Raw genomic sequence first — 10,910 nt, forward strand, 5'->3', positions numbered from 1 at the left:
TTATTTCTCTGGCCCACATGGTGGTTGGCGTCGCATACTGCTTGATGGAGAAAACAGCATAATATCCTGTTTTGCTAAAGTATTTGGGGATGAATACTACACGCTGCAACTGTAACATTTGTGTCATTTTTGGAGGACGTTTTTACCATAGATAAAGCCTGTGCCTCGTGGCTTGCAAATGAGACCCAGTCCCAGAGGGGGAAAAATGAGTTAGAAAGCAGTTAGAAAACAACCCCAGGGGATCTGAGACCCGAGCTTCATCTGCCGAGTATTTTATTCTCGTTAATTCATAACAGTGTCTTTAAAATCCTGGACTAGAATTTGAGAACAGTCAGTTTGTGTGACAGTCATTACTCCTTGGAGACACCCCCTCCGCCAGCTGGGCGCCCTCCGTGCGTTTTTGGTGCCACAGCGGCCTCCAGTGGCTCCCTGCGGAACCACACGCCGCCTCCACCACCTGGCTGGAGCCGGTCCCTAAAGCCCGAGCGGAAGGCGGTGGCGCCTGGTGGCTGCCCAGGGGCCTGGGCTGTGCGGCAGGATCAGAGCCGCGAGGCTCACATCCAAGTTCGCGCAGGGGAAACAAAGCTCTTCCCTGTCGCTGTGAAACTCAGACCAGACAGGGTTCTATTTCATCTTCCACGCCAACGTGTAACGTATCTGCTGACCCAATTTTACAGATGTTCTCTTCAAAACCGACTGGGCTTTGTGAATATTTTTCTCTATCAAGCTGTGGTGATAGAAATGTCAAAAAAAGGGGTGGGGGGAGGGGACTTTAAATAGAATGAGAGACTGTTCGGCTCAGAATGGATTCTTGTGCTACCAATTGGTTGGACTGGAATGAATACTTGGGGGATGTGGAAAAGGTAAAACCACTGGAATCAGGACCCCTCACCTCTACCCATTGCCCCTTACTGCCAACCTAGCAACAGTCTCGCTTCATTTCCTAGAAAGGGCGGCGCCAGCGATCCGTGATTGAAAACACGTGACTCCCATAACCTTGTTCATTTTCATATACGTAGCTCTGGGCGAGAGGTTCGCTGCCACGGCTTGCCTTTGATTTGAAAGCAATACAAAGAATAAAGGGAAATGGAAACTGTGGCCGTAGCAAGGCCGGCGCTTGATCCTTCCACACACGTGCTTGCCCTCCAGTTACTACAAAGGCAATTTTCCAAACGGGTGGTCGCCAGCCTTCCTCCTTTCACAAGGTGATTTTCTGGTGCCTTTTTGTAGCTTTGAGGTGGCTCCTTTGCCCATCATTTCAGCTGAAATCTATTCCGTGGGGCAGGAGGCCCAAGGAGAGGAGCAATGCGGATGCTGCAGCCCTTGCAGTTTCCTCCACAGAGGACTGAACTTGGAGGTGGACTTTAAACAGACTTGGGGTTGAGGCCTGTTTCAATCTGGCTAGCTATGACTCCCTGGCTGAGCTGCTCCCCCCTCTGGACTTCAGCTCCCACATTATAGAATAAGGAACTGGGGGTGGTAGGGGGTCTATACTCCCAGCTACAAAAGGCTGAGGTGGGAGAATAATTTGAGCCCAGGAGTTCAAGGCCAGTCTGGGAAACATTGGGGGATGAGGGGTGGGGAGGCAAAGGGGAAGAGAGAGGGGGAGAAGGGGAGAGGGGGAGGGGGCAGGAAGGGAGGGAGGGAGAAGAGACAGAGAGAGACAGACAAGAGAGACAGTAAAAGAAAGAGACAGAGAAAGAGAGAGACGCAGAAAAGAGCTAGGATCTGGATCAATGTCCTCCCAACTCCCAGTCTCTGCTTCCAGCTATGATGACTTTGATCTTCTTGGAACTCTTTTTTGAAGACAATTCTTTTCATTTATTCATTTAGCAAACCTGTAAATGCCTAAAATGTGCCAGGCACTAGGTTAGAGGCTTAGTCTAGAAAAATCAATTCCACATGCCCCTTTCCATATAAATAGATCATTGCACAATGACATATGAAGTACTACAGGGAAGAAAGAAACCCAAGTGCTGTGTGCCTCGCTGACAGAAGCATGAATTTGTGTTGCTCTTTGGAAAAGATTTGGTACTAGCTTCCAGATTTTCAAATGCATACAATGGGTCAGTCGGGAGTCCTGGTTGCTTGATTAATTTAGGCAAAAAATGATTTTTGGGGATTTTGTTTGTTTGTTTGTTCAACTGACTCTGAAAAGCTATGGTTGAGTGACTCACAGAATCCCAGGGAATACCACAGTCTCATATTTCAAAAACAGGCAGGGACAAAGGTGACCAGGCAGCTGTCACAACCACAGCCAGACTCACACCACAAATAGTCTAGTAAGCACATTGCTGTTACCACTGCTGGACACTGGTGGCCACCATCACTGCGGAACCTTCCTTTGGGGAAAAATGGATTCACCATGGTTCCTGTTTTACCAGCTCAGGGAGGAGGATGGCTGTTCAGCTGAGTCAAGGTCACATGCCATCTCTCTAGCTACAGGGATTCACAGAAAGTGAGCATCTGGCATTTTGTGCCTCTACAGTGGCAACTGGGCTCTGCATCTGAAATAATACGGTGGGGAATTTCCCAAATAGAGGAAGACACATGATTCTGGTGGCCAACATCATGACACATGTCCTCTACACATGCCTTTGACTTGGGAATTCCAGTTCTACAGTTTTATCACTTACAGATACGTTAATACATAAGTACAAGAAGATAGATATACAGTGATGTTCTCTGCATCACAGTTCGTGATAGAAATGACACTGGAAAAAATATAAAGTATCAGTAATAGGAACTTAGGGAAATGACAGAAAACAATGCAGCCATTAAAAAGATCACACCCATGCATTCCACAAACATTTGTTATGGGTGTTACTATGTGCTAGGCACTGGGAGACAATGGTGCAAAAACAGACACCCTCTGCCCCCATGGAGCTTACTGGGAAAACAGATACAAAGGAAATAATTCAACAGACTTGAATGTAAAAACTGAATTGAGGACTAAGAAGTGGTGTGTGTGTGTGTGTGTGTGTGTGTGTGTGTGTGTGTGTGTGTGTGTGTGTGTGTTTGTGTATGTGATGCAAGCTGCAATGTGACCTAGTCAAAGGTCTCAGGGAAGGATGCCCTTGGGAAGGGAGGGTTAAGCCAGCCCTGAAGATGGAGTAGGAGTGAGGACAAGGAGGTCAAACCATGAAGGGCCTACACAAAGGCCACATTCAAGAGTTTTCTGCTTGACCTCATAGGAATGGCAAGCCATTGGAATATTGGGGGGTGGGAGCAGGGAGGTGCAGGTGGTGAGCAGTGACACAATAAGATTTGCATTTTGCAAAGATCATCTTCAGAACTGTGTGAACTGGTCTGTAGAGCAGCGAAAGTGAGAACATGTCCAAGTGATAGGCGACAGTGGCACAGGATGGTACTGGGTGGAGACAGAGACCTGGATGGGTATATTGCACTCAAAAAGGTAAAGTCCACATGACCTGGCAGAGGCTATATCCTACGGAGTTTCTGGACTATCCAGGTCCCAGAGTAAGCAAAAAATCATGAAGTTCAAGGCTCGGAAAAGCAGCAGCCTTAGTATTCACCTTTGTAGAAATATTCGTATTTATTAGATGTCATGGGAGAGGAAGGAAAGTCGACAGTTTCCAGTTGTCCTGCAGAAGCAGCCTTATGTGCTCACAAGGAAACTCTTCCAATTTGTGTGTCATAGAAATCTGAAGTTGAGGAAGCCATTAGAAATGTAAAACAGTATAGAAAAACAAGGAGGATGAATATGACGTTTTAATATATTATACAGAGGAAAGACTAGGCCAAGTTAACAGTGGTGTTAGATCATTTTCTTTGCTTTTGTGTACTTTTCTAATTTTCTGTGATGAATATGTAATACTTTCTCAGTGAAGGAGGAATGCAAGATTATCATTTAGAAGAAATCATCTAGGTAACTTCTGTTCTATAGGAGAGGAAACTGAGATGGGAGAGTTTCTCTGGGCAGGAAAAAAGAGACATCCATAACTACTGCTGTAGAATAAATAAATTGTTTTGATTTTAAACTCCACATTTTTATTTGAAAGTTTCTTGCCTTCTTTAAAAACCTTTTCAAGGCTATATGCAAATATCCACTGACCTTATATAGTCAGCACATTATTTTAAATATTGGGTGTGCATTCCTCCATCATAAAAGTCTCAGAGACAGAAGGGGTTTTAGTAACTTATCCGTCTCTGGCAAATGTTTACTTCTCAGGGTTTCTGACCTGGGTACTATTACTATTTGGGGCCAAATAGTTATTTGTTGTGGGGAGGGGGCTGTCCTTTGCATACCCTGGTCTCCTATCATCCCCAACCTCTGCTCACTAGATGTCAGTAGCATCCTCTCTCCACTTGTGAGAACCATAAATGCCTCCAGACACTGACAAATGTTCCCTGAGAGCAGAATCACTCCCAGTTGAGAACAGTCAGCCTAGGTGATACTTACATACCTCAGATGACAGCGAACTTACCACACCTAGGAGCAGGCTCTTCCAACCATGAGCTGCTATTAGAAAACTCAACTCCTGGGCAACCCCTTCGGGCCCCCTCCCACTGTAGGAGCTTTGCTGTCCTCTCAATAAATCCTGCTTTAAAAAAAAGAAAGAAATTAAGCTCGACTCCTGAGGGGTCATCCGTCTCCCAGCGGGCTCCAGTGCTAGATCTTCCTTTGGGGTTGTAGTGTGTTTAGTCTCTCTTGCCTCTGACAGTTCTTCAGAGATTTCAAGATAGTGCCATGCTTTGACCCCCACCACCCACCTCTGCACGCCCCACGTCTTTTCTCTCCCAAGTTGAACACGCCTCCTTCAACTGTTCCTCATATGACATGCTGGGTCCCACCCATCTTAGGACTGTCCTCAGAACATGCTCCTGTTTGTCCATATTTCCGTGACAGCTATGTGTCCTCCAAGTGCTGGCTGACTGCAGAGCGTAGGTAGAACAGCCTACCACCTCCTTCCTCCCAAACACCCATTTATGTAGCCCGAGATCCCTTTCACTACCTGGTCACTGTGTCACACTACGTCCCTACTCTGAAATGCTGGCCACAATGCAAAAGGGTTGTGTGTGCAACACTGCTTTCTTGAGTGACCCCTCCCTAGCCCCTTGGTTCTAGAGCCTGCCTGTTAGGCCTACATTTATCCTTTTCAAACTTCACCAGTTCACAAGGAATCAGTACACATGCTTGCCTCTGAGGACAGTAGGGTGGCCAGGGGACAGGATGGAAGAGAAAATGACTCTTCATTGTATACATGTGCCTTTTAAACTTTGCATATATTACCTAGTCACAACAAGCAAGCCAGCAGATAAATATATTGAACGTACTTCACCTGCTGAGATTAGACCAAGCCTCCCAGCCTGTCCTGTCCTGATCCATTTGGAAGTTCATCTCTCCCAATGTCCTCATTGCATCTACCAATATAAGAAGCACTGCCTTCCAAATCTTCAGTCAAAGCCATCACTGAGGATAAGTAGAAAAAGATGAGCTAAGGTTCATCAGCAGGGCACTAAGTCAAGACATTAAGTGGGCACATTTACAGCTGGGACCCCAAGAAGCCACCAGTTTCCTTCCTTTACCTGGTTGCTAGTGTATAACTGGTTTCCCTAAAGAGAAGCTCCCCTAATTGGTGAGCCTACTTCCTCCTCCTTTGGAGGGAGTCTTTGTACCGTAACTGTAGGCAAGGTGAGAGACATATCACTGCCTAGAAAGGCACTTCTACATTCAAGCGCATCCCACTACCTACCCTGAAGAATTCAACTCTGCAAAACCTACACCACAGCTGCCCTGGTCTCACACAGGGAGAAACAGGTTGGGTCCTTAAAAAGGAAAACTTGTACCGTGGTCTCAAGATCTGTTAAATGTCCTCATTTGTTTTAAGGCAGCATCAAGTGGTCCCAAAACAGCAGCAGGAATTGTGCACAATGGTAACGGCAAATTTAATGTGATTTATTCATACAATAACTCATGCTGCACTTACAAATACAAGGGTCCGTTCTTCAATAGTGTGGAAGAGATGAATTCATAAAACCTGCTAAGTAAATAATGAGTAGTGAATATAAATCACCTGAAAACAGTTCTTTTGGAAACATACCCGAAACTACAATAAATTAGGGCAAGGGTTTTGTAAATGCCAGCTTCATTCTGCTCCAAACCTTAACTGCATAAATTATGGTCCTTGGCTCTCACAGAGGAAAAAACAAAAGTGGTTAAGCTCTGGCTCTGCTTCTTTGTCCACATCCTAACTCTTGCTCCCAGTATGTGCTGGAATCCACTACCAGCCTCAAGCCTTTCTTCTTATCGGTAGTGGGTTTCCTCCTGCCTGGGCCCTGCCACTTTGCCCTGAGCCAGGCACCTGAAGGTTGGCCCTCAGCTACCTTGTCCAGAGCCAACCTAAGCCACGTTTGTTTTCTCCTGCCCTGACTCTTCCCCAATCAGAAGATTAGGACCATCACTTAGAATGTAGAAACAAACAAGTGATTCACACCATGGATGATGTAATCTCAGGCAGGACATGGAGGACCACGCTGGAAGCTCTGATCCCAAAGACAATCCATGGGGGTGGGCTCTGCACCACATCAAACTGCTTGTTTTATTGGACACTCGAGAGAAAAGCGGCATCTGCCCCATCAGGTGAGTAAACGGACAGGGACACCAGCAGGCGCTTTCAGTAGCAGGTGGAAAGACAAGACCCATGAGCAATGAGACCTCTTGCCCATAACGGCGACACGATGAATGGTCTGAAGGCACGGAATAAGGACAGCCCTCTCTGCTTCAGCTGCCATGTGCAGAAGAGAGAACCGCCGGAAGAACCAAGGGAACACCAAGTGCAGTGGGGCATGAGGCGACTAGGTTGACAGCAGGTTCTGCCATCAAGGGCTATTCCCAAGGCCCAGAGAGACAGCAGGGTGAGGCCAAAGGGAGGACCTGGGTTCTAGTTTAATCTCAGATCCCAGGCCAGAATTCAAGAGACTCTTCTGAAGAGCTATACTTGCAGAATGGACTCAAGAAAGGAAGGGAGGCTGAGCCCCCATTTGGAAATTGACACCCAAAGTGAGGTATGGACAGCTTGGGAACCTGACAGGTGGTGGTGAGGTTGGGCCAAGAGGGAGAGGAGCCGGTTTCCCCATGCAGCCAAGGTGAGGCTGTGCCACAGTCACGTTGCTCACCTCCAAGCACACACCCCAACATTTTAAGTAATGAACGATTAGTTTAAGCTTGGTGTATATCCAAAACAATTAAGAGCAGGGACACCAACAGATATTTGTACACCCCTGTTGACAGCATTACTGCAACAGCCAAAAGGTGGAAACCACCACTGATGTCCACTGATGGAGGAATGGGTAAACAGAATGTGGTACATACATACATTTCAGTCAAAACAAAATATTAATGTAGGAAGGGCACTGTAGTCACTACAACTGTTAGCCAAGAACTGTCAATGACATAAAAAATCATGCCAACATTATGTTAGATCAAAAAAGCAAGATATAGATTATATGTGGTAGATTGTAGCTTTGTAAAGATAAAAATGTTCATATCTGCACATATGTACGTAGGCAGGAAAAAGAGTGGAAGGAAATACACAAATGTCAACAGTGTTTACATTCAGAAAGGTGGGCTTCTCTTCATCTTCATAATTTTTCACATTTTCCAAATTTTACACAATGAGCACATATTACTCTGATAATCAGTGGAGAGGCAGGGTACATATAAAACCAAACCACAAAAAATGCAAAGGAAAAATGAATATTTATTCACTCTATAGATTGGGGAGGTTTCCATGTTTAACAGGAAAAAACAGGAAAATATCACACAGGAAAAGATCAATTTGTTTGAATGCCCAATAAATCATACAAACAGAACAATTATTATGGTCACTAATAGACAAAGAAGTAGAGGTTAAAACAGGATACCACTTTCACTATTATTGTAGGGGTGGAGGGTTTTTTTTATACTTTTTTTTTTAGCTTTACTGTCCTAAGATAGCAAGAGAAAGAGAACAGCAAGAAGAGAAAAATGAAGATGTTTTTAACAACTTGGCACTGAGAGACTATCCTAAGGAAATAATCCAAAATACATAAAAAACATTTTATTCACAAAGTTGAACATTACTTCATATTTACAACGCTGAAAATTTGGAAATAACCTAAATTTATAACAACGGAAAGGCAAAGCAATTTATGATAAAACTATACAATAAAATATATTGCCACCAATAGCAAGTGTCTGAAAAAAATCTATAATAACCACACATAATATTCAATGAAAAAAGAACATAAATTATATGATAAAGAACATAATAGGATCACAACAATGTAAAAATTCATACCCCAAAAAAGACAAGATATTAAGTGACATCTCAGGGTAAACTATTAATGTATCTGTGCTACATTCCTGTTTTCCAATTTTTTTCATAATTAACATACCAAATTTATAATCAAAAAATTTTCATTTTTAAAGTAAGGTGAACACAAGATTCTTTAGCAATGTTTATTCCATCCCATGACAGTCTAGGGAGTCACAAAAACCTCAACTTCCTTGGGGGGGAGGGGGGGCGGGCCATGAAGAATGGTTATGAGTGAATGAGGGAAGAGAGGGTGGACAAGCTAGAAGTAAGTGGGAGGGAGGAATTAGCAAGGAAAGCTGGAGACCAGTACGCATACTGGTCAGCCAAGGAAAGGGGAATTGTGGAGTCAGGGAAGACTCTGACTGCTCAGTAAAGGTCTACTCTAGACCTGATAGTAGGCACTGTCGGTGTTTTCAAAGGGCGGGATTAAAGAAGGAGTTCAGGAAGACACATGGATTATTTTGGGGGACAGGGGAGGAAAAAGGTAGGGTAGGTAAGCTACTTGGAAAGAATGGGGAAGGATTAAAATGACAGCGACGGGAATGGGGAGGAAGGGGCCAACTGCCATAGTGAACCTCCCTATCAAACATACACACTTTGTTCACCTCCAGACAAGTCTCTAGAGATAACCTTGGGCAGTTCTTTCCAACTGAGCTTTCTGCCATGATGGACATGTTCTAGATTTGTGGCTAACAAGCACTTGAAGTGTCATATGATTGAGAATCTTTTAACATTGCTATTATTTTTAATAAACTTAAATTGCCACATATGCCTAGTGGCTACTGAATAAACACATAGACCTGGGTGGTGGATCTGAAAGCGTGGTCTTTGGACAAGAAGCATCTTGGGAGCTTGTAAGCAATGCCAATCTCAGGACCCACCCCAGACCCCTGAAATCAGGCCTATATAGGCAGGGCCCAGCCCGCTGGGTTTTCAACAAGCCCTTCAGGTGGTTCTGATGCTCCCTCATGTGTGTGAGCCACTGTACAAGGGCCATTCAAAATATCTGGGGTCACCAGGTCTGCCTTCAACTAAGCCATATAAAAGAACCCCTGCACAAGTGAAGTGGGGACTTCTACAAATAAGTGACTAAAGAGCCATTGATAAGATATGTTCAGTTCAGTGAGATTGTTCTATGAAGAAAACAAGATGTGGTTTCTCTAAGCCGATTCAAGGTAAGGAATTTGGTTAGCTTGGATACCTGAAAAGCAGAAAGTGGCCACTCACCCCAGTATGTGTTGGAGATGTGCAAAAGGAAACAAAAAGTGGGTCTAAAAAAGCAATACATACTCACACGATGATTTAGAAAAACATGCCACTGAACGTGAAATGTAGCCTTTACTTTTAAAAGGAGGAATGTGTAAAAGAAGGCCAAGAAAAACGAAAAGCTAAGGAGAGCTGAAGCATTCTGGAACCATGTCTTTCCATAGAAAGGATGCAGTAGAAGCACTTCAGGAGGGACAGACCAACACACAAAAGCAGCCCATGCAAAACCAAACGTGGCTTCAGTCAGGCAGGTGAATGAGAAAATGCAGCCAGAGGAAGGCAGCACAGCCTTACTGCCAAAACGGCAGCTGCATGTCCCAGGTGCCTCTCTTCTGGCACAGTTCAGCTTGAAACTTCAACAAAAGCAGAATTTGGAGGTTTCTGATACTAAAACTGTGCTTTAAGAAATAAAGCGGCCGGGCTTGGTGGTCAGCCTGTAATCCCAGCACTTTGGGAGGCCGAGACGAGTGGATTGCCTGAGCCCACGGGTTCAAGACCAACCCGGGCAACCTGGCAAGACCTCGTCTCTATAATAAATCAAAGATTAGCTGGGCGCGGTAGTGCGCGCCTGTAGTTCCGGCTACTTGGAAGGCGGAGGCAGAAGGATCATCAGATCCCAGCAGGTTGACGCTGGGGTGGCCACGAGCATGCCACTGCACTCTAGGCTGGGCAATGGAGCGAGACTCCAATGCAAAAAAAAAAAAAAGAAAAGAAAGCAAGCAAGCAAGAAAAAATGATGAGGCATACCTATTATAGGCAACTAGGAGCAACAAATGGACATGAAACAAAATCCTGGGTTAAAACTTACCATTATTACTGTGCAGTAGGGGATAAAGCCAAATACACTGAAACCTGTCATGAGAAATTTACAGACTGTACTGTATAAATCATAGTGGATGCGATTAGAGCAATAAAGAAGATGAAGAATAAGAAAGAAAAAGCTGGAGGAAACCATCTACCAAAACCAAAGATTCCAGAAGACAGACGAGCTTCAGGATCACGAGTGATGAACAGGGCCCTTAGTCAAGTAGAAATTGTTGCCAGAAGAGTTAGTCACTTAACTGCTTAGAAGATAATGTTACTATATATCTCATAGGCTAATAGGTATTTTTTAAACGCTCTTTGAAATTCACTGACTTTAATATCTTGTCATTTTTGGTGAGAATTTAATACACTATGGTAACAATCTAATTTGCTGTATTTTGTTTCACAAACATTTACCTTGAAACACTGAAGCATTTGTAAAGATAACATTACTAGAAATTACTCATTTCAGTACAGGATACAGATTTTTTTTTTTTTAGAAAACGTTGACTTCGGATG

This window comes from Carlito syrichta, unplaced genomic scaffold, assembly GCF_000164805.1.
Source record: "Carlito syrichta isolate Samal-C Ts95f unplaced genomic scaffold, Tarsius_syrichta-2.0.1 Scaffold315164, whole genome shotgun sequence".
Taxonomy (NCBI): Eukaryota; Metazoa; Chordata; class Mammalia; order Primates; family Tarsiidae; genus Carlito; species Carlito syrichta.